General features: G+C 43.9%; 1 long non-coding RNA gene across 1 annotated transcript in view; it reads left to right on the top strand.

The window, feature by feature from the left end:
* Nucleotides 1-21,790, top strand: part of LOC141047705 (uncharacterized) — a 190,873-nt gene extending 169,083 nt beyond the window's left edge. Inside the window, exon 5 of the long non-coding RNA XR_012219892.1 lies at nucleotides 20,656-21,790. This is a non-coding gene — a long non-coding RNA (uncharacterized lncRNA). The remainder of the gene's footprint in view (nucleotides 1-20,655) is intronic.
* Nucleotides 21,791-23,860: the final 2,070 nt, after the last annotated feature.

Here is a 23,860-nt window from a genome sequence, read left to right as displayed (position 1 = left end):
GCTTTTAGCAGAGGGGTTGGACCAGATGGCCCAGGAGGTCCCTTCCAACTCTACGATTTTATGATTCTATGTCACCTGGAACATTGGCCCACATGTGCGATTATGCCTTGCAGATCCTAAAAAGGGACCCCCACATTGCCAAAATGATGAAGGATGATGACTACTGGCTGGCCAGCATCCTCGATCCACGCTACAAAGGCAAATTACACAACATCATGCCACAGTAGAACCTAGAGATAATATTGGCTAACGAACAAGCAACTCTGGGAAACCGTTTGTTTGAGGCTTTCGCAGCACACAGCAGCGGTGCTGGTTCTCCCATGAGCCATAGTGGGCACAATGGAAGAGGTGTTCATGGTGCACACAGCCGAAGTGGCGTTGGAGACAGGGGTTTAATGACCATGTTGTGTAATGATTTCTCAAGTACCGCTCACACGACTGCTAATACTGCATCGATTAAAAGTGACAGGAGACAGCAGTTGTCAACTATGGTTACAAACTACTTCTCCTCCCATATCGATGTTCTCCCTCACAGGTCATTCCCCTTTGACTATTGGGCCTCTAAACTGGACACCTGGCCTGAATTGGCACACTATGCCTTACAGGAGCTCGCTTGCCCTGCTGCTAGTGTATTATCTGAAAGAGTCTTCAGTGCTGCTGAATCAATCCTGACAGAAAAAAGGACCCGTCTGTCGACTCAAAATGTTGATGATCTAACCTTCATTAAAATGAACCATGCATGGGTTTCAAAGGATTTTGTCCCACTTTCCCCTGATGACACATAGGTTGCCAGAAAACTGTCTCGCTTTTGTCCTCCTCTTCCTCGGACTTGCCCAATTCCGCCATTTGCAGCAGCTGAATGTCCAGCCTACACATCAACATATGCCATTTTTTAAACCTCCCTAGCTGGGCTGCCCACCCCCCCAAGGGCTGGGGTCAACATCTGGCGCACCCGGGCAAGTGCCGTTGCTCTGAACAGGTGGATGGGCCCACTGATGGCCGACGGCACTGGTACAGGGCCCCTCATAGTACAATACAGTGTCTTTGATGGTGGGGGGCCCACTCGCCATCAGACACACCGGCGTACTATGAGGGGCCCTGTGCCAGTATCGTCAACCGCAAGTGTGCCCCCCCTGCTTGGTCATGGCCACAGCACTTGCAAGTTGCAATACTTACCTCTCCCTGCTCCACCGCTGTGTAGTCTGGGCAGTTAAATCCTTCACAGGGATGGCCACTAGAAATTTGGTGTATTGATCGATGATGGTTAAGATGTAGCTATGGCCTGTCCTGCTGGCCTTTACCTTCAGATGATCAATGGCTACCATGTGAAATGGACGTCAAATTACAAGCGGATGCAGTGGTGCTTTATGATCACCTTTCACAGTTGTGATAGTCGCAGACCTGTGACATTCCTGCTAGCATTTTTCAATATCTCCTCTCATGCCAATCCAATAGAATCGCCTATGGCCTGTGGCTTCTGTCTTTTGCACTCCAAAATGACCATACACATCATGATAGGCAGTGAGGACCATGTCTACATCTCTCCCTGTGATCACAATTTTTTGGAGACGAGTAACGGTGATGTGATCCACGCTACTGCGATAAAGCAATCCTTTCTTCACAAAGAACCGTTTTTGCTGTCTCCACAGACACAGTAATTGAGGGTCTGCATCGCCTCTGCAACATCTACCGGGAGGTTTTCCCGCGATGAGTAATTCCCAACTTTCCGTCTGTACTTGTATCCATGTAGTTTCCAGTAGCGGAGAGTCTGGACTGGCTTACTGAGATTGAAATATAAACGAAGATTTAAAAGTACCACAACACTGTATACTGTTGTACGCTTCGAATACCTTTCCCTTTTTCTACTTTTTAAATTCTGGTGTAATACATAGTGAGCCTGTGAGTGTCTGTGTCTGACTCCGAAAGTATAGACGGAAATTTACAATTACCCCTAGACTGGATACACCTGGTATGTGCTGATACAGTACCTTTGTTAAAAATGTGTTATTACGGTATCATCCATTGGGAGTGAGCGTGTGTGGTTTATGCCTTCCATATATACGGTGAATCGGAGATACCAATTTTTACCCTATACTCGATACAGCTTCTATCTTGTTATACAGTACCTTTGTTCGACATTTAGTATTACGGTCAAATCCATACTGAGTAAGCATCTTAGCGTGACTACGGGACTATGTATACGGAGATTTCAATTGTACCCTATAATATATATACTTGCTATCTTGTTATCCAGTACCTTTTTTTACAACATTTTTTATTATGGTCAAACCCAGACTGAGTGAGCGTCTGAGGGTGACTCCGGAAATATATACCGAGATTTCAAATTTGGCCAACACTGTATACAGCTGTACGCTTCTGATTCTGATTCTGGTGTAATCCATAATGAGCCAGTGAACATCTGTCTGTTACTCTGGAAATATATTTGGAGATTTAAGATTAGCCCAACACTGTATACAGCTGTACGCTTGTGTTATATTACCCATTTACAGCTTTTCATTTTCTTGTGTAATCCATACTGGGCCTGAGAGCGTTTGTGTCTGCCTCCTGAAATATATACGGAGATTCCTAATGTTTACACTATACTATATATACCTTGTATCTGGTGATACTGTACCCTTTTTCAACTTTTTATTTTATTGTGTACTCCATACTGAGCCTGTGAGTGTCTGTGTATGACTCATGAAATATATACGGAGATTTACTGTTATCCCTAGACTGTATAGAGCTGTACGCTTCTGATACAGTACCATATATCTGCTGGTATTTTGGGTCCATTTTCCAAAACATGAAGAAGTATGGTGGAAGAGGATGCGGACATGGGCATAGAGGGCCACCTGGTACTGATGGTGGTGGTGGTGCATCTGCTGGTAGTGCCAAAAACACAATAGCAGCTAAGGCAGGAGGTGTTGAGCCTGCATCATGGTGTAGCTCTGGAAGGCCTGTAAGGCTCCCTTTTCTGGGAGTAGGTAGACTGCTTTAAAAGCCGGAGCATCAGGAACTGTTTTTGGCTTACATTGCTGAAACAGCCTCCAGCTCTATAGCCTCCTCTTCTGAAATTTAAAAAGATGCAAGCACTGAGTCGTCAGTGCATGCTTCTGGCCAGGATCAACCCCTTTCCTTGTGTCCTTCACCCACACCAAAAGTGAAGGATGCAGCAGCACACACTTCAGATTACTCCATGGAGCTCTTTTCACATACCATACCTGGGTTAATTAAAAATGGGGCCCATCATATACTGGAGCATTCTAAATGGGGCAGATCAGACACTGGAGCAGCATCTATGGGGCACATTATACAGTGGAGCATTACAAATGGGGCCCATTATATATGGAGCATTATTTGGGCCCATAAGACACTGGAGTATCATCCATGGGGCCCATCATATACTGGAGCATTCTAAATGGGGCAGATCAGACACTGGAGCAGCATCTATGGGGCACATTATACTCTGGAGCATTAGAAAAGGAGCCCATTATATATGGAGCATTATTTGGGCCCATAAGACACTGGAGTATCATCCATGGGGCCCATCATATACTGGAGCATTCTAAATGGGGCAGATCAGACACTGGAGCAGCATCTATGGAGCACATTATACACTGGAGCATTACAAATGGGGACCATTATATATGGAGCATTATTTGGGCCCATAAGACACTGGAGTATCATCCATGGGGACCATCATATACTGGAGCATTCTAAATGGGGCCAATGAGACACTGGAGCAGCATCTATGGGGCACATTATACACTGGAGCATTAGAAATGGAGCCCATTATATATGGAGCATTATTTGGGCCCATAAGACAACGGAGCATCATCCATGGGGCCCATCATATACTGGAACACTCTAAATGGGGCAGATCAGACACTGGAGCAGCATCTATGGGGCACATTATACACTGGAGCATTACAAACGGGGACCATTATATATGGAGCATTATTTGGGCCCATAAGACACTGGAGTATCATCCATGGGGCCCATCATATACTGGAGCATTCTAAATGGGGCCAATGAGACACTGGAGCAGCATCTATGGGGCACATTATACACTGGAGCATTAGAAATGGAGCCCATTATATATGGAGCATTATTTGGGCCCATAAGACAACGGAGCATCATCCATGGGGCTCATCATATACTGGAACACTCTAAATGGGGCAGATCAGACACTGGAGCAGCATCTATGGGGCACATTATACACTGGAGCATTACAAACGGGGCCCATTATATATGGAGCATTATTTGGGCCCATAACACACTGGAGCATCGTCCATGGGGACCATCATATACTATAGCATTATGTGGAGCTCATCATATACTGTATGGACATTATATGTGACCAATTATTCTGTATGGAGAAATATATGGGGCTCATTATTCTGTATGGCGCACAATGTGGTGGCCATAATACTGAATGGAGTAATATACTGTCCTTTTTTTGAGCTATTGTACAATTTAAAATAGATCAGTCATGTCACGTAAGCAGTGAAGTATTTGTTATTGTACAATACCTATTTTTCTGTGCCGTATCGGAGCATCATGAGTTGTGCTATGTGTTAAAGGAGCGCACTGACACTCTTTGGCCCAGGGAACACGAAAACCAGGAGCCAGCCCTACCCCCCACAACTTTAGCCAAATAACCCCAAGTTTTCAATGCGTAACTATTATTATGAAGTAAATTAAGGTTGACAAGCTTCAGTAATAAGAATTGATGTTTTGGGCATTGAAATGGGCATTGTAGGTGTGTTTAATGTCCTCCACTCCCTGCCGACTTTGCTTCCCCGTTGACTTGCATTGGGTTTCGTGTTTCAGTCGGCCTCCGACTTTTCACTATAGTCGGCCGATTTCGTTCGACCTGACTTTTGAGAAAGTCATGAAACCCAACTCGACCCTAAAAAAGGCAAAGTCGCTCATCTCTACTGCTTATTATTTTTGGTCTACTTTTTCTTAAATGCACAATATCACAGTGTAATTTTTTATGCATTTTTATTCACGGGAGGATGTATTTACTTAATTCTAAGACATTCTGAGGAACAGATGTTTTTTCTCATGTCCTCATATGTAAAACTAGAGAATTCAAAGGAGGTGTAAACTTTTATTGTTCTCACAGGTGTTTAGTACTAAGAACATGGGTCACAGGATACACCATTACATTTCTTTCCAAATAGGGGCATATAATTAATTTTAATTGCTTTTGGTGAGAAAATTCTAATTTGCTTTAAAGTTAAGAAAGTGTCTCCTGGATTGACATGAAAAATATTACTTTGTAGCAGCTCGTTTGAATGGTTGTAGTATATTTTTGTCTGCTCTATACGGGATGGAGAGATGGGAACAGCTCCAGCAATGCATTCAAATGGAAATCTTCAAAAACCTTACTATGGGTGTTACTCTACGGGATGCAGAGGTAGCAGTTACATCCACTTACTGATGTTTTGGGGATTCTTGCAGACTGTTACAGATTTTCTGTTGCAGGCAAGAAGTTATGCCTGGATCTTTTAATACCAAGATATTCTGTTAAATTAAGCTTCTGGAGAAAAACAGGAGAATATTAACAATTTGTCCTGGTAGAATGTCTTCAGACTACAGCATGGGTCTACAATTCTAATTATCAGGGATTTATAGTGATGGATAGTCTGCAAGAAAAAGGAACAAATTAAATTACTGGGACGGCTAGAAATCTTGCGTTTCTAATTCATTAATGTCCCCTGCTAGCTCATTTTCAGTCATTTACATATGAACCAGTAATTTACGAAGTTGAGTCAAAAACAAATCTTCCAAGAACCTATTACGGCTCGTGTCAAGAAAAAAACACTGATATGCCACAATTACCATGTTGGCTATTTAACTTAACACTAAGAATCTGTGTTTCAATATTAAATAGGATGGCTTTAATTCCTTCACTGTCACAGTCCTGCTACAGGCTTCTGCGTACTTCTCCCAACACTCAGCAAACAGGTATTGTTAATGCCCTATTCTTCTTTGTGTCTTACCTAGATAATGAAGGCCTAAAGTTTTTCAGTTTCGAAATCAAGCCATTTAGTAATCAAAAAGGCTAAAAGAAAGTACTATACCTCGTCATCTATTCCAAAAATTGATGCTCTAATTGAATAGAGAGGTTTTCAAACAGGGCACCATTCCTTTATGTCACTTAAGGCCCCTTTACATTTAGCGATGCAGCAGCGATCCCGACAATGATACGACTCGGTCAGGATCGCCGGTGCATTGCTAAATGGTCGCTAGTGAGCTGCCACACAGGCAGATCTCACAGAGATGTAGCGACGCAGCAGCGGTCGTTACTTACCTTTCAGACGTGGCGATCCTGACGCCCACCCGCCCGCGTCCACGCGTCGCTCGTCGGCGCCAGCAGGAAGCCCAGCAGGAAGCGCCCGATGAGAAGTGGAGCTGCACGATCTTGCGTGATCAGCGACAGACAGCGGGGGAGCCGGTCGGAGGTAAGTATCACACATAGCGATATCGCTAGTGATATCGCTGCTGTGTCACAAAATTGGTGACGCTTTAGCGATATCGCTATGTGTAAAGGCCCCTTAAGACTGGAGTTGTCCCATTGAGATACTTATTCAATAAAGGATGTCCTATGGAAAAAAAGCATGACCAATGGTCAGCCATCACATTGTAAATTTCCCTCTGTCCCTAATACTTCCCTGAGCATAGATAGAGTGGCATGTAAAAGTTTAAGCACCCTGGCCAAAATTACTGTTATTGTGAATAGTTAAGCAAGTTGAAGATGAATTGATCTCTAAAAGGCCTAAAGTTGAAGATGACACATTTCTGTAACGATAATGTAATGTATCATGTATTTTTTTCCCTATTATCACATTTTCTGGAACATTCCAGACTCTACTATTCACACTCACACACGCTGTAGATTCGACCCCCCATTCCTTTTTCCCTGCCTGCATCTTCACTTACAGCTTGTAACACTACACTCTTTCCTCACTCGCTCCTTCCTGTTCCCCTTCCCCCCTAAGGGATGTTAATTAGCCAGAGCTGTCCTTTGTCCAAAAGAGACCATGTTCTTCTTAAATATATATATATATATATATATACTAGCTGAAGAGCCCGGCGCTGCCCGGGCATAGTAACTAACTGTGGTTAGTTATAGAAAATTATAATTATCCTCCATCCCATAGTCCCGTGCCCATATACCCATCATACATATCCACGATCCCATAGGCCCGTGCCCATATACCCATCATACATATCCTCCATCCCAAAGTCGAGTGCCCATATACCCATCACACATCCTCCATTGCGTAGTCCCATGCCCATATACCCATCATACATATTCTCCATCCCATAGTCCCATGCCCATATACCCATCATACATATTCTCCATCCCATAGTCCCATGCCCATATACCCATCATACATATTCGCCATCCCATAGTCGAGTGCCCATATACCCATCACACATCCTTCATCTCATAGTCCCGTGCACATATACCCATCATACATATCCTCCATCCCATAGTCGAGTGCCCATATACCCATCATACATATCTGCCATCTCATAGTCCCGTGCCCATATACCCGTCATACATATCCTCCATCCTATAGTTCAGTGCCCGTATACCCATCACACATCCTCCATCCCATAGTCCTGTGCCCATATACCCGTCAAACATATCCTCTATTCCATAGTCCAGTGCCCATATACCCATCACACATCTTCCATCCCATAGTCCCGTACCCATATACATATCCGCCATCCCATAGTCCCGTGCCCATATACCCGTCATACATATCCTCCATCCCATAGTCCAGTGCCCATATACCCATCACACATTCTCCATCCCATAGTCCCGTTCCCATATACCCATCATACATATCCTCCATCCCATAGTCCCGTGCCCATATACATATCCTCCATCCCATAGTGCCGTTCCCATATACCCATCATACATCTCCTCCATCCCATAGTCCGGTGCCCATATACTCATCACACATCCTCCATCTCATAGTTAACCATTATGACATCATAATGAGCGGCGGCGGGGCTTGCAACCTTTGATGACATCAGCGTCGCCATGGCAACCATTGTGACATCATAATGAGGGGCGGGGCTTGGCGCGCACACACTGCTTCCCCAGTATGCAAATAGGGGCATTGTGACATCACAATGAGGGGCGGGGCTTGACGCGCACACACTTTTTTCCCCCAGTATGTAGATAGGGGCAAAATTGTTTGGTGAATTAGAACGTGCGGGGTTAAAATTTCGCCTCACAACATAGCTTAGGACGCTCTCGGGGTCCAGACGTGTGACTGTGCCAAATTTTGTGGCTGTAGCTGCGACGGTGCGGATGCCTATCCCGGACATACAAACAAACATACACACACACACACATACACACATACACACATACACGCTTTGAGCTTTATATATTAGATATATATATATGGGAGATGGAGATATTAAAGAGGCCATAACTCGGGCCAAATCAGTGACAGAAATATGAAAATGACATATGGGGATGTGCTTCGATAGAGCGTCCCTTCAGCGCCTTTTGCTAGATTCCAGTTCCAGCAGAATCCAAGAACTGGATTCCTGTGCAGCCGGGGCAGCCCAATGCTTTGTGTTTGGTTTTCAATGAACGCCAGCGACAAGCTGAATAAGATGATGCTCTGTGTGTTTCTATACGAGGTCCCCTCTGTGAGATATGATTATTATAAGTTTCTAAGGCAGATTGTAACTCTGAAAGCAGGGGGGAGGACCACCACAAGCCAGCCCCTTTAGTGATGTCGCAAGCCCAGAGGTATAAGGGACTTTCTCTCAGTCTGCAGTCACTTCTAGCCAGGGAAGTTGCTGCAATCAGACCACTCAGTGCATTGTGATGTCTGGCTCCTCCCACCAGCATGGTTTTGCCTGAAATAATCTAAGTAACATGTGAGTTTATTTCTTCTGTTAATCCTCTTTTTTATTTGTATTCGCCTTGTACATAATTTAATTGTCTCATATGGTAAAATCTTTTTATATCTTCTGTAAACACTGCCTACCTTTTGGAGTAAATATAAAACTACTAGTTCGTCTCCATGTTCTATACCCAACTTTTACGTGCCTGTAGTAATTATGCTACTAATTTGGGTTGGCTTCGTACCCCTTTGTTAATTCTAAATATTAATCGAGAAATCGGAAGCTGGTGACAGCGGTGTGTTTTGGCTAGGTGGGTAGCACTGGCAGTGACGGAGCGGGTTTTACAAGCTGATTGTGTGGCTGCGGCCAGAGCCTTTATAATTGCCTCGCTGCAGTGGGCATAATAGCCAGTGCACAACAAGTAGCCTGTCCGATTACTAATTATCCTAGGTGCAGTTCCCTGACTGACCTGAGGGTAAAGGCGGAGAGCAGCAAGTTCCAATGTGGAACTGAAAAGTGGGATAAACATAAATCCCGGCAGTTCGTGATATAGTGTGGCAGCAGTGGGATGACTAAAATAGCCCCTGCGGTAAATTGTTAGGGCAAGACTAGCTTGCTGTTTTTTCATCACAGTGTGTCAGCGGTGGGATAACTAAGATAAGCCCCCCTGCTCATGTGATAGCCGTGTGCGGCCAAAGGTCATATAGCCCCCTAACCCTGACAATTTCCTTTGTCTTTTAAGCAAAATAGATATACTGCTAAAATAAATAAAGGGAGCACATCCTAGTACATTGTGTTGGTTAAGTGTTCCCTTTATTTTTTTGAGCAACATATATATATACAGTCATATGTTAAAGTTTGGGCACCCCTATTAATGTTAACCTTTTGTCTTTATAACAATTTTGGATTTTGCAACTGCTATTTCAGTTTCATATATCTAATAACTGATGGACTCAGTTATATTTTGGGATTCAAATGAGGTTTATTGTACTAACAGAAAAGGTGCAATCTGCATTTAAACAAAATTTGACCGGTGCAAAAGTATGGGCACCTCAACATAAAAGTGACATTAATATTTCGTAGATCCTCCTTTTGCAAAAATAACAGCCTCTAGTCGCTTCCTGTAGCTATTAATGAGTTCCTTGATCCTGGATGAAGGTATTTGTGACCATTCCTGTTTACAAAACAGTTCCTGTTCAGTTAAGTTTGATGGTCGCCGAGCATGGACAGCCCGCTTCAAATCATCCCACAGATGTTCAATGATATTCAGGTCTGGGGACTGGGATGGCCATTCCAGAACATTGTAATTGTTCCTCTGCATGAATGCCTGAGTAGATTTGGAGCGGTGTTTTGGATCATTGTCTTGCTGAAATATCTATCCCCTGCGTAACTTCAACTTCGTCACTGATTCTTGCACATTATTGTCAAGAATCTGCTGATACTGAGTTGAATCCATGCGACCCTCAACTTTAGCAAGATTCCCGGTGCCGGCATTGGCCACACAGCCCCAAAGCATGATGGAACCTCCACCAAATTTTACTGTGGGTAGCAAGTGTTTTTCTTGGAATGCTGTGTTTTTTAGCCTCCATGCATAACGCCTTTTTGTATGACCAAACAACTCAATCTTTGTTTCATCAGTCCACAGGACCTTCTTCCAAAATGTAACTGGCTTGTCCAAATGTGCTTTTGCATACCTCAGGCGACTCTGTTTGTGGCGTGCTTGCAGAAACGGCTTCTTTTGCATCACTCTCCCATACAGCTTCTCCTTGTGCAAAGTGCGCTGTATTGTTGACCGATTCACAGTGACACCATCTGCAGCAAGATGATGCTGCAGGTCTTTGGAGGTGGTCTGTGGATTGTCCTTGACTGTTCTCACCATTCTTCTCTGCCTTTCTGATATTTTTCTTGGCCTGCCACTTATGGGCTTAACAAGAACTGTACCTGTTTTCTTCCATTTCCTTACTATGTTCCTCACAGTGGAAACTGACAGGTTAAATCTCTGAGACAACTTTTTGTATCCTTCCCCTGAAAAGCTATGTTGAATAATCTTTGTTTTCAGATCATTTGAGAGTTGTTTCGAGGAGCCCATGATGCCACTCTTCATAGGAGAATCAAATAGGAGAACTACTTGCAAGTGGCCACCTTAAATACCTTTTCTCATGATTTGATACACTTGGCTATGAAGTTCAAAGCTCAATGAGGTTACAAAACCAATTTAGTGCTTCAGAAAGTCAGTAAAAAATAGTTAAGAGTGTTCAAATCAAGAAAATGATAAGGGTGCCCATACTTTTGCACCGGTCAAATTTTGTTTTAATGCAGATTGCACATTTTCTGTTAGTACAATAAACCTCATTTGAATCCAGAAATATAACTGAGTCCATCAGTTATTAGATATATGAAAGTGAAATAGCTGTTGCAAAAACCAAAATTGTTATAAAGAAAAAAGGTTAACATTAATAGGGGTGCCCAAACTTTTACATATGACTGTATATATATGTATTTCCATCTTTCACATTTTTAAAATTACCAAATGGAAAATGGGCAGATGCAAATGTTTGAGCATCCTGAAAGGTGATTGCCTAGTAACATCCCCTTTTGCAAGTATCACAGCTTGTAAACGGTTTTTGTAGCCAGCCAAGAGTCTTCCATTTCTTGTTTGAGGAATTTTCATCCAATCTGCCTTGGAAAAAGTTTCTGGTTCTGTGAGATTCCAGGGTCGTCTTGCTTCCTCTGCTATTTTGAGGTCTAGCCACAGATTTTAATTGATGTTCAGATCGGGGAACTGTGAGAACCATTGTAAAATCTTCATCTTCTGCCTTTTGAGGTAGTCTATTGTGGATTTTGATGTGGGTTTAGGATCATTATCCATTTGTAGAAGCCATCCTCTTTTCAATTTCAGTTTTTCTTACAAATAGTGTTATATTTGCATCAATAATTTGTTGAAATTTCATTGAATCCATTCTTCCCTCTACCCGTGATATGTTCCCTGTGCCATTGGCTGTAGCACAGCCCCAAAGCATGATTGATCCATCCCCATGCTTAATGGTTGGTGAGATGTTCTGTTTCTGAAATTCTGTGCCGTTCTTTCTTCACATATATCTTTGATTATTGTGGCCAAAGAGTTTTGTTTTAACCTCATTGATCCACAGGACTTGTTTCCAAAATGCATGAGCCTTGTTTAGATGTTGTTTTGCATACTTCTGACATTGAATTTTATAGTGAGGACGCAGGAGAGGTTTTCTTCTCATGACTCTTCCTTGAAGGTCGTATTTGTGCAGGTGTCTCTGAACAGTAGAACAATGTACTACAATCTCCAGAGTCTCCTAACTATTTCTGCAGGTCTTTTGCAGTCAAGCAGGGGTTCTGATTTGCCTCTCTAGCATTCCTTTGAGCAGCTCTCACTGAAATTTTGCTTGCCCTTCAAGACCTTATCTTGTCCTCCACTGCTTGTTAACTGCCATTTTTTAAATAACATTTCAAACTGAAGAAAGGGCAACTTGCTATCTTCTTATAGTATTCTCCTGCTTTGTGGGCTTACACAATTTTCATTTTCAGAATGCTAGGCAGCTGCTTAGAAGAACCCATGGCTGCTGTTGTTTGGCAAAAGGTTAGAGGAGGCTGGGTTTTTATAACACTGGGAAATTTATAGAGGGTTTTCCATAAAGTTACAGATAAAAATAAAATAATATGCTGAAATTCAAATTTGTCAAGTTCCTTTCTTGGCCCATTCAACCGATCTCTATTTTGCTGCATATGCGAAAATTGGATTAAAAAAATAAGTATCAGTCCATTTTAGGTGGTAAAACTGATGCCAATATCCTGAGCTCATTTTGATCTTTGCTTTTGAAACCCTCTGTCTATATATGCCTCTGCATTATGCTATTACATCAAAATTTTAGACCGTTCTTGAGTCACTTTTATGGGTATCTAAATATTATATTGAAATTATTTTTTTGTAATGAACTGCATCTGTTTAATACGTAATGACTGTATTTCCTGGAAACATCTGAAAAAGATTGTGAAACGTGTCCGCACTTGATAGAGGCATAATATGGCCGCCCCCTCCAGGAGAAGATAATAGGTAGATTTTATATGTATTTTATATTAAATAACCCTGATCAAAAGTCCATTTTTGTGAAATTCGATTTTGAATGTGTTGAAAATGTAAATCCTGAATATGAAAGTGATTCTCACATAAAGCCTATAAACCTTCTCCTGAAAACTTTAATGCTTTTATTTAACACCAAAGAAAGATGGTTAATAAAAAGGTTAATAATGACATGTTTCTGGGGCTGCAGGCTCTCCGCATATTATCTCCAGAAAATGTATTTATGTAGAAAGGAACATTTCTTTTGAACATCAAATTTAACATCAGTTTTGGTTTGGCAGAAATTATTACTTTGTTGCAAGCCATGTTAATTAAATTGGTCAAGGTAAAAACACTTATCGTGACATGACCCTGCGATGCGAATGAAGAACGCAAGGACTGCCGGTTGCTGCAGTTTTCACTTGGTATGAATATGTGCATCGTAAATATTGTATAAAAGTAAACGTACTAAAACAACACAAAATGACACTAAGGCCTCTTTCACACATCAGGTTTTCGCCGTCAGGCGCGATCCGGCGCTTTTGACAGAAACCGGATCCGGCGAAATGCAATGCCGGATCCGGTTTCCCCCCCATTGACTTGCATTTGCGCCGGATCGCGCCGGATGGCCATGCGTTTCATCCGGTTTTCGCCGGATCCGGCAATGTGTCGCGATCCGGCGTCTGGAAAAAACGTCTACTGTAACGTTTTTTGTCTCCGGCGAAAAAGCCGGACACGCCGGATCCGGCGCGTCCGGCTTTTTCACACAATGAAAGCCTATGAGCGCCGCAATGCGCCGGATCCGGTTTTTTGGTCTGAGCATGCTCAGTAGCTCTGCCCACAGGAGATATATAAAAGCAAGACAATGGGACCCTCAGCCACACCCAACATGCCACCCAAGAAAGCAACCAAGCGCAGCAGGAGAAGGCAGGAGACCACTGCAGCACCATCAGCACCACCACCACCCCAAATGGAGCAGCAAATGGAACAGCATATGGAACATGCTGAGGAGGGGAGTCCAGCAGCAGATGAGAGACGGTAATTATCAAATCCCCCATTCCTCCAAACTAGGGCCATGGAATATCAAGATATTCATTGGCCCTTTGTTTCTCTTTATTCAACAGCCGCCCAAGAGATGCAGCAGCAGCAGCAGCAGCAGAAATGGCATCACTGGCAGCAGCAACAGCAGCAGCAATACCCACAGCCATGGAGTCTGGCCATCAACAGGACAGCACATCTTCTTCTGGGAGCCCTCCCTCGCATCGTCAGCATTTGACGGTAAGTTTTTATTTCCAAAATCCATCATCTCTGTAATATATGTCTATTCATTGACTTTTATTTCAAAACAGGAATCACAAGATGAAGAGGAGCTCCCAGAAGAAGAAGGAAGGGGTGGACAGACACCTGGAGTGGGCTCACAATTGGTAAGTTTTTTGCATCAAACGCAGAAACACAACATCACACTACACACAACACATAGAAAACAATGTTCTGCAGACCACACACAGCAAACAAATGCCTACATCCAAAGACATAACATTTTTTGTTTTCTTCTCTAGTCTTCCCAATCTGGTGCTCGGCCAAGAGGTCCTCGCAGTGCCTCCCAGGGTCGTCGGCGACAGCAACGCGGCGGTCACCAGCGTGTAAGTATAAATATTTTTGCTTTGTTTTTTTGCACTTTTTATTTCATTTCTTTTGTGGAGGCTAATTATGTTATTTTTGTCTTTTTCTTTAACAGCCTTCACAGCGTGCTCCCAACTCTGACTGTGAGGATGGAGGGATTGATGTGGACCGCCTCATCGATCTCGTCAGAGAAAGGGAGCCGCTCTGGAATATGGCTGACCGCCGCCACGCTGACCTGATCGTTACCCGACGACTCTGGGAGGAAATCTTTTCTCTCCTTGTGGGCCACTGGGAGGACCTCGAAGCTCGGGCCCAGATTAAAGAGCGTAAGTATATACAGTACCGGTTGCTTGATGTAAACCAGTGTTTCCCGAACTCCAGTCCTCGTGGTCCCCACGGATCATGTGTTCAGGATTTCTATTTACTATGGAAATCCTGAAAACATGACCCCTGGGGACCATGAGGACTGGAGTTTGTGAAACACTGATGTTATATACTAACCACTCCTTTCTCGTTTCAGGGAACAGAATTGTGAATCGGTGGCGGTCTGTGAGGGATCGTTTCAAGAAGGAGTTCAATAAAGAGATGCGGGCCCCAAGTGGATCTGGAGGACGCAGGAGCAAGTACAAGTACGCACAAGCCCTGTCGTTCCTCCGGGAAACAATGCTCACCAGAAGGTAAATATTACACACCACATGTGAAAAAAATGTTAGATGTAACTTTTTTTTTCAGCCAGGGCCATACCATGTCAGTATTTTAATTGTTTTTTTTTCTCTTTATTACACAGCACGGTGAGCAGCACTCGGGAGCCTGCACGATTGGACCCTTCTGAGGCGATCCCTGAGGAGACCGGCACCGAGGGACACTTCGACCGCCCCGGTACATCTGCACCTTCCCAGCCTTCCCACACATTCGACCCATCTGTCCCATCCACCAGCACAGGAGCATCGTGGCCGCCTACATTACATGAAGCTGCTGGTGAGGAGATCGCTTTCCCTTTACCCCACCCTTCTGCCCCTGCCACCTCTAGTACACCTGCGGGTACTGGGCGGCAGCGGCAGAGGGGTCAGGAAAAGAGTTATGCGCAAGAGTTCTTGCATCTGAATGCATCTTTCCAGAACTGTCTCAAAGTCTTGTCAGAGCAAATCTCCGCAGGCTTTCAGCAGATCAACTCCAGCATTCTGGAGGTGAAGACACTTCTGCAAACCATGCATTCAGAAGCAAGATCTTCGCCAAACCACACCTTTTTCAGGTCTGTTGTGGAGCGCATGGCAACACTATGTCCTACCCAGCAGATGCATGTAATGCATTCGTGCCACGGTGCTCTACAGCAGGTTACCTCCCACCACTGTAGTTCCTCCACCTGCACCCCCTCCAGCCACTTTCCATCCTCCCCCTCCTATTACATCTGCACCCCCTCCAGCCACTTTCCATCCTCCCCCTCCTATTACATCTGCACCCCCTCCAGCCACTTTCCATCCTCCCCCTCCTATTACATACCAGCAACCTCACCAGTACCAGCAACCTCCCCAGTACCAGACATCTCCCCACTTCCAGCAACCTGCCCCGTACCAAACTCCTTCCCCGTACCAAACTCCTTCCCCGTACCAAACTCCTTCCCCGTACCAAACTCCTTCCCCGTACCAAACTCCTTCCCCATACAACTTTCCATCAACATCATCTGCTCCTACAGTCCCTGCCCAACCCTCCACTCCACCGCCCACCACCTCTTCTGCCTCCCACATGTCCACCCATTCTGTAGCTTTTTCCACACCTTCACCTCTAACTGTTCCTTCCCCACCACGATCCCAGTCCTCTCTCCACACACCCAGTGTCGAAGTGTCCCGCAGCCCCTCCAGCAGTATTTCCACCCCACAGTACACAGATTTGTAATGTGTGTTTTTTGTAATAAAAATGCCCATTGGGTTTAAAACCTTTATTAAAAAAGTTTTTTGCACTTTAAAAACATTTTACAAAAAAAAAAATTTAAATAAAAGTTAAATTATCGTTTCACAATGGTTGTCTGTCATTTCTTTCTGCGGCGAACTATGTTTTAAAAAAAGGTTAAATACAGGGTATTTCAAAGGTAAAAAGGTATTCAAAACCAGGTATATAACTGTGGGTAAATTTTAGCTTTTTGCCACAGTTGTGTTCCTGGTTGTGTTTGAAGCAAAGTATTTCACCTAAAAAGTTGTGTTTATTATTGGTGATTTCCTACCAATGTACACAACTTTTGTTAAAAGGTGAAATACTTTGCATAAAACACAACCAGGTACACACCTGTGGCCTAAAGGTAAAAATAGTAAGACCATGACAAGATAGCCAACTTTGGTTGGCAAAGGTATATACTGTTGGTCCAGAAGGTACACACGTTTAGGGCACAAATCTTTCACACTCTGTCATCCCAGTGTACTCTGCCTTGAGGTGACATAAAGTATAGTGGAAAATTGTCCCTGAAACCGTCACAGAACTTCTAGTGGTAATATTTCCAATGACAACATCCATCTTCGCCAGTAACTTGCTCTTCTCTCCAACCTGCACTTTCTTCTCTACAACCTGTCAAAGAAGGGCTGTAGGAACATGCTATATCTAGTTTTCCAGTAGCCAATCCCGTTCGGAAGGCCACAAGGGTCAATTTTAAAAACCGGATCCGGCGTAATCCGTCGAAAAACGGATAGAAAAACGGATGAACCGGATGAGACGGATCCGGTTTTGTCTGTCAAGAACAAGATGGATCCGGCAGAAAACCGGATCCGGCACTTCAGGTTTTAAAAAACATTTGCCGGATCCGGCATTCCGGCACGACGCCGGATCGCGCCTGATGCCGAAAACCTGATGTGTGAAAGTAGCCTTAGTCTAAAATGTGAAATTTATCACCAGAAATTAGCTGTTGTTTAAACTAAATTGAATGCTTTAAACATATTTTTTAAATAATTTTTTATGTTTTGTTATAGTTTTTTTTTTCAATGTCCCTCATCCTGGGCCCCTTCCTGATATAGTGTTCCCCATCATGTAATAATGTTCCCCATTCTTGGACACTTCCAAGAATAATGTCTTCCATTCTGGGAACTATTGCTATAACAATGTCCCTTATCTTGGGCCCCTACCTGATATAGTGTTCCCCATCATGTATTAATGTCCCCATTCTGGACTCTTTCCAATAAAAATGTCCGCCATCTTGGGCAACTTCCAGTAATAATGTCCCATCCTGGCCCCTTCCAGTAATAATGTCCCCTGTCCTTGACCTTCCAGTAATAATGCTCCCTATCCTATAACAATGTCACCCACACTGGGTCCCATTTGGGTATAATGTCCTCATTCTGATACAATGCCCTCAATGCTGGGCCCAATTCTGGTATAATGCCCTCCATGCTGGGCCCCACCCTGGTATAATGCCCTCTATGCTGGGCCCCATCCTGGTATAATGCCCTCCATACTGGGCCCCATCCTGATATAATGCCCCAATGTTTAGCTCTTTCCTGGTATAATGCCCCCCATCCTGACCCTATTCCATTGTTCTCCAGCACATTAGCATATTTTAAAAATAATCAAACAATTATTCTTACCTTACTCCGCTCTTACAGCATGCATTGTCCTCCTCTATGGCCGGCGCTGAAGTCTACAGCTGACTCCAGCACGGGTAGCACATGACATCACTGCCATGCACTGCCTATCAAGGGCAAGCCAGCATGTGCTGTCGACTTTTGACTAGCTTGCAACAGTGGTAGTTGGCTAGTGTCAGCTGAATCATCCAGGAGAAATAGCCTCTGGCATTGGGTGTCCCCAATGGAGAGGTGTCCATTACTAACCCCAAAGTCAGATTGTAAGGAATACACAGCCAGAATAAACTCCTTTACTTGAAATAAAAACTCCCCACCCTCCTTTTCCCATTTATTCTAAAAAACTAAAACTGAAAAAAACAAAGTTATACTCCCCTTTCTGCTGATAATCCATTGATGCCATTGTTCCACTGTAAAAATTAAAACATAATAAAATACCATATTCCTCACCTGTTCGCCAATAATCCATTGTTGCCCATGTCCCACTGTAAAAAGCAAAAAATAATGACACAGCATATTCTTCACCTGTCCGATGATAATCCATTACTGGCCATGTCCCATGATGATCCTGATTATTTGAAGAGTATTCACATCAGTGATGCGAAAGCTCTCCACGCTAGCTGGAACACTGAGATAGGAGCATGATTGCGCTCCTGCAGTGTGTAGAACTGACATGAGAAAGGTCACCAGAGTTCATTTTTTATGAACCCCGGTCACCTCACTGATGTCAGAGCTCTTGAGAACTTCACGCAGCAAGTGATTACGTCAGTGAGGTAACCGGGGTTCATCAGCTATGAACTCTGGTGACCTTTCTCACGTCAGCGCTATACACTGCAGGAGTGTTCTCACGCTCCTGTCTCAGTGTGTTCTGGCTGACTTGCTGAGTGGTTACATCATGCCACCACTCAATAAACCACCCAGATGTAGCAGAGCTAGAGTTTTTTGTGGGACAGATATGGATTATCTTCTCGTAGGACAAGGGAGGAATATGTGTTTTTTATTTTAATTTTTTTAAATAAATAGGATAAAGAGGGTGGGCAGTTTTATTTCAAATAAATGACTTTATTCTTGCTGTTTTTATTGCAAGAATACTATGGGTTTAATAATTGGGGCATCTTACTGATGCCTCTCCATTACTAACCTGTGGGCTTGATGTCAGCTGAGACAGCGTGGGAAACAGCCGATGTTTGAGCTGCCGATCCCAAACAGTAACACAGATATCCTGGAGAAGTTTGTGTTCAGGGTCCATGCATGAACAGTAGGGTTTCGGTACTGACCCCGAACTTTACTGTTCGGGTTCGTACATCACTAGTCACAATAAAACCACTAGCAGGGAAGACTCTGTGCATATTTGCAATATTTACAGCAGTCCTATCATGATGGAGATTGTATGAAGGATGTCAATCACGCTGACTCAATGGGGCAGGACTAGTCTCTCCCCTCCAGACTAGTCCTGACTCATTTACATATGGTACTAAAAAGTTATTTTCTAAAACCAGGAAATGTTACCCTTATTACATAAAAGAGTTTATTAGCATAAAGCAATAAGTGTATATAACAATATAATGGCGGTTTCTGATGATTAGAGAACCTGACAGTTTCCCTTTAACATTAATATAATTGTCATGCCGTTCTGTCTGTATCTGCTTGTCGGCGTGACAATGCATGTGTTTGATTTAACCCCTTACTCCTTTCCCCCTAATTGAGCTGGGATACTGCTGGCTGTTACCTGTATGGAACCTGCTCAGTTCCCTGCACTGCTGCATAGCTGCACATGTGGTGTTAGGTCTTTGCTCTGCTGCTTGACCATCCGCATGTGCGGTCCCTGGTTGCCGCTGTGGAAGCTGTCCACGGTTTGCGAGGTCATTTGCAGCTGGTGCATGACTTTCCACGTGTGTCTAGGCTTGCAGACGGTGCCTGGTGCTCTAGGCTGCAGTTCCTGCAGTGACTGTGCTGCAATGGTTTCTGTGTGTGCTTAGGGCGTGCGCAGCCACACCTCCCCTGCTTTTATCAGGGTTAGTGTGTGAACTTGAAATGCTGTCCCCAGCCATTTGCTGAGGGGCAGCTCCTTTATAAACTTGCCCTGCCCTATGGGTGGGGCCAGAGCTACTCACAAGCTCCTGAACCTTGCCATGTGTGTCTCATGTCTGTGTCCCTGGACCTCGTCTGTCTCTGTTTTGGTACCAAATTCCCTGCCTTGATTCCTGCTTTGTCCTGTTCACTCGCCCTGCCCCGGAGGTGGTATATTCGGGCTTGAATCCTTGATCCTGTACCTATCCCGTACCTGACTATGTCTGAACTGTCTGCTGTGTTATGTTCCCGGAATCCCTCTGTGTTTGGAGCCTTGCACCCAGTGACTCTGAGTCTCTTGTAACCGGTGTTCCTGTTGAGCATCTACTAGCCTGTGCTCTGACTACCATGCGGTGCTAGCTCCATGCAGACCCAACAATCCTGCGGTTCTAGCACCATCACGCTTGAGTTCCTTCCTAGGTCCAATGCCCGGATCCTGACGACCGCAGTCTGGAACCTGATGACCGCTGCCTGGAGCTTGATGATTGCAGTGATGTCTGGAACCAAACGACTCCTGTCTGATGTCCTGATGACATTGTGTGTCCTGATGTCCTGATGACCTCAGGTGTCCTTATGTCCTGATGACCTCGTGTGTCCTGATGTCCTGATGATCTCATGTGTACCCTGATGTCCTGTTGACCTTGTGCGTCCTGATGTCCTGATGACCTCATGTACCCTGATGTCCTGATGACCTCATGTGTCCTGATGACCTCGTGTACCCTGATGTCCTGCCTGTGTTCCGATGTCCCGCTTATGTGTGCTTCGATGATCCATTGGTGCCTTGAGGTCCCCTGGGTGGTACCCTTCTGGGAGGTGTGGAATCGGGAGCCTGGCATAGCCCTGTTTCATCTATGTACTGTGACTTTACTTTAAGTAAACGTTACTTTCCTTATACCTGAAGTTGTGCGGTGTCATCAAGTCCTACATGTCCTTGTCCACATGCTCATCTGCCACAGAATCCCGGTCGCTGCCCTTCCCTAGTTTGGGTAGACCCGGGTCTCCCTCTGTGGTATAGAGGGTCCATATTGCATCCCCGGGGAACGCCCGCCCCCTTGCCATCGGCGTGGAGGCCCCTGCTGGGCCGCGTCTGCGGCTGCAGTCGTGACAATAACAGCAGCTGTAGATAATGGTTGTACATTAATGCTGCTGCAGGAAGGTGTTTTCTTACTCGAGCAGTGTTACTTACATAGAATGTAAATCAATATCTTTCATCTTTTACACTTAATCCCATTTTGACATAAATGTCAGATGCACTCAGATTGGAGACATGTAAAATTAGCCATCTCAGAAACTGGAGCATTAAATAACTCTTTTCCCGCTGGAGTCACCAAATGCTTGGAAAGCTGTCTTCAATCATCATAGAAAAGATGGGTCAAAAGATGAGCTTAGAATAGAGAACTGAAAAAAAAACAACATATTGCTACAAATGTGCTTCAGACACCACTTATTAGAAAAAGACATCTAATTGTTATACACAATCTGCCAGATATTAGAAAACCAGAAAGTCTTAATGAAATTGTCCACTACTTGGACAACCCCATCTGAATCCACATGTTTTCCCCATTAAAATAATAACCCCTTATACTCCCCTCCGATACGGGCTCCATTTCAGCAGTGTTGGCACTGGCTTTTCCAGGACTCACGTGACTTTATGTCATGTGATCCTTGTGGCCAATCAGCACTTGCTTCATGCTCTTCTCCTACGGATAAATCACATACCTCCAGAGGAAGTGAGAGCTGCATTGCTGAGAGTGAATCCAGCTCCAATTGGCTGCAGGGATCGCGTGACATAATAGTGTCAAGTGAGTCCTGGGAGAGCCACTGCTGACACTGATGGAACAGTGCTTGCTTGGGAGGTGAGTATAAGAGGTTATTATTTTACAAGGGGGTAACATAGGGATCTAGAATTGGTTGTCCAAGTAGTGTAAAACCACTTTAAATGCATGTATATAAGAATGAATGAATTAATTTTAAGAGTCCATCTTATTGGTTCAAGATGACAAAGAGATATTTTAGTTTCATAGCACCAGGACACAGGGGCGAATGCTAAAGCATGCAGCTATTTTTATGGAATCTGCATCAAAGGTTACTGATCGAAACTCCAATATAGATGGGAACAAAGCCTTAGCTTTATAATTCTTGATACTGCCATATTTCTTTCTATATAGTTCAGATAATGCCATAAAAATAAAGCAAGGCCACATTTACTTGGCATTCAAAGTAGCTTATCATAGCACAGGAATAAAGCAGTATTGCACATGCCCATGTAATACCACACTGTACCATATTGTAGAGGCAGCCAATCGGTGCATACAATTTAATAATTCAGCTGTTTTACCAATGAGAGGCCAATGCTAATTGGCTGGATTTTCCAGGCAATCACATGTGTTGCAGATCCGGACTGTATTTTGCATTGTATGATGAATTAATACAAATTCCAGTATGAAAACAATCATATAGAATGAGGAACAGACCCATCAAGTTAAAATACAAATCTTTTTTGGAATTTCTACTAAAATATAATTAAAAATCAGTGCCTAGACTTAACAAGAATAATGATACTATGATAAATGTACAGTAGGTATCCCACAATAAATGATAAAAATGACTTAAATGGATTTAATACATATAGAGTTGGACCACAGGAGGGTAGGAACAGATGAGCTGCATAGAGTGGTGTCCCGCCATAGGCTGATCGGTGGAATGCACAGTTTTAATCACAGCTCGATTCTACCTACACATATAATTGTAGGTGAAGTGAATTGGAAGTGACGGTGAGTCTTTGATATTTGTATACTCAGGCTTTCTGACCTAGCACTCCACCCATCAGCATATGGTAGATTTAGATTTTATCACAGTTTAATCCTATCTACACACATCATTGTAGGCTATTGTGGTGCCCTGCGTCTTTACCGCCACAAAAGTGTTAAATATGTACTGTTTTGTATGTGTTTTGTGAGCAATGGGAGTTATGCTTTCTCTGCTAAAGATCACAACACACTCACACAATTTACCTCACTCTCTTACTTGCCTGAAGTTTAGAGCCTTGCAGACATACCCTAACTGGGAGGGGGGAGGAGTCGAGAGTTATGGTTTTCAGTGAAGAAGAAGGTGGAGGAAAGATGGAGAACGCTCTTGGAAACCATGCCATGTGCTCCCTCCAGGAGTAAAGCTAAGAAGCATCAGGGAGTCAGCCCCTAGGCCGTCCATGCTTCCAGAGCAGGGTGGTAAGCTGAGAGACTGTGTGAGTTTATACAACCAGTAGTGATACAGACAAGGCGTGCACTCTGTGGATATGAGGTAGGTGCAAGCTGAACCTGGAACTTAGTCCAGACAGTCATCCAGTGAAGAGAAAACAGCTGCACTCTGGGAAATTTTGATTTTCGATGCAAAAAATTTTTTTTATTATTGAAGACACCACCATAGTTTCTACCTTCAGCACACAGCGCAGGCGCCCCCACCAACAGCGCTACAAGCCTCGCTTCAGTACACACCACTGATGTTTCCCGCACAGTAGCACACCTCAGACACTCCCACTGACTTCCGGTCTCCAGGCTACTTTAACTCACTGACCACCAGTGCCTGCACACTACACCACAGACGGCGCTAGCTGCCCCACGCTTCC

The sequence above is a fragment of the Dendrobates tinctorius genome, unplaced genomic scaffold, assembly GCF_039654945.1.
Source record: "Dendrobates tinctorius isolate UK_male_01 unplaced genomic scaffold, ASM3965494v1 ptg000129l, whole genome shotgun sequence".
Lineage (NCBI taxonomy): Eukaryota > Metazoa > Chordata > Amphibia > Anura > Dendrobatidae > Dendrobates > Dendrobates tinctorius.
Note: the sequence above shows the minus strand (reverse complement) of the source record. Positions and strands in the feature narration are given on the sequence as shown.